Source organism: Rhineura floridana, chromosome 1 (genome assembly GCF_030035675.1).
Source record: "Rhineura floridana isolate rRhiFlo1 chromosome 1, rRhiFlo1.hap2, whole genome shotgun sequence".
Classification (NCBI taxonomy): Eukaryota; Metazoa; Chordata; class Lepidosauria; order Squamata; family Rhineuridae; genus Rhineura; species Rhineura floridana.
The window spans coordinates 194,073,203-194,074,122 of NC_084480.1; the positions used below are offsets into that span (position 1 = coordinate 194,073,203).

General features: G+C 47.6%; 1 pseudogene; it reads right to left on the minus strand.

Annotated features, from left to right (window-relative positions):
- Positions 1–577: 577 nt before the first annotated feature.
- Positions 578–697, minus strand: LOC133375914 (5S ribosomal RNA; annotated as a pseudogene).
- Between the last annotated feature and the right edge of the window lie 223 nt (positions 698–920).

A 920-nucleotide genomic window follows, 5' to 3' on the forward strand; every position in this document is an offset into this window, starting at 1 on the left:
CATCATGCCTGAGTATGTCAGTGGGGTCAGCATTTGGGTCTAGCCCACACTATCCACCTCTCTTGGCTGGGGATCCAGGGCATTGTATGGGAAGAGCACCTGTCGCACTTTACAGAATGAGCTGCCAGCACCGGACCTCCAGATATCCCTGTGATACAACTGGGTAAAAATGACCTTGGCCAGAGAAAGGGCATCAACATCACACTAGCAGCAGTCATGGATCATCTGTGTCGCCTGATTTCCTGCTACCCTTACATGATGATCTTGTGGTCAAATCTCCTGGAGCAGATCAGCTGGAGGGGGGCTGAAGATCCAGCTCATCTGGATGATGTTCAGCCAAAAGTAAATAAAGTGGTGGACCATTTTGTGTGTGGCAATGAGGGTGCTTTAATACAACATCCGGCCATACAGCAGACTTAGAGAAAGAAGTCCTCTGCCTAGATCCCACTTCCCAGTGGGTGTGGCCTGTTCTTGTGTGGCATCTATTCTTTGGATTAGTCTGGCTGCTCCTGTCCTGGCCTGAACATGCCTGGAGGGTCCAGACTGAGTTTCTGGTTACTGCAGCAACAAATACAAAATCCTATGGCACCTGGTATTCCCAGGCGGTCTCCCATCCAAGTACCAACCAGGACTAACCCTGCTTAGCTTCCATGATCAGATGATAACCAGGCATGTTCAGGGTAGTATAGCTGTAGACAAACTGTCCAAACTGCTGGTTCTCAATTGTGGAATTGTGCAAGAAAACAAAGCTTCCCATTGTGTTTGAATCATCAAGATCTGCTAGAGACACTTTTTATTTAAAAGAAAGCCAAGCCAAGCCAAGCCAACAAACGGCCGTTTGGAGAGAACTTCAGAGAAGTGCTAGTCCAAAGCTCTCTCCAATAGACAATTGTCTGCTCACTCATAGCAAAATTTCTAAG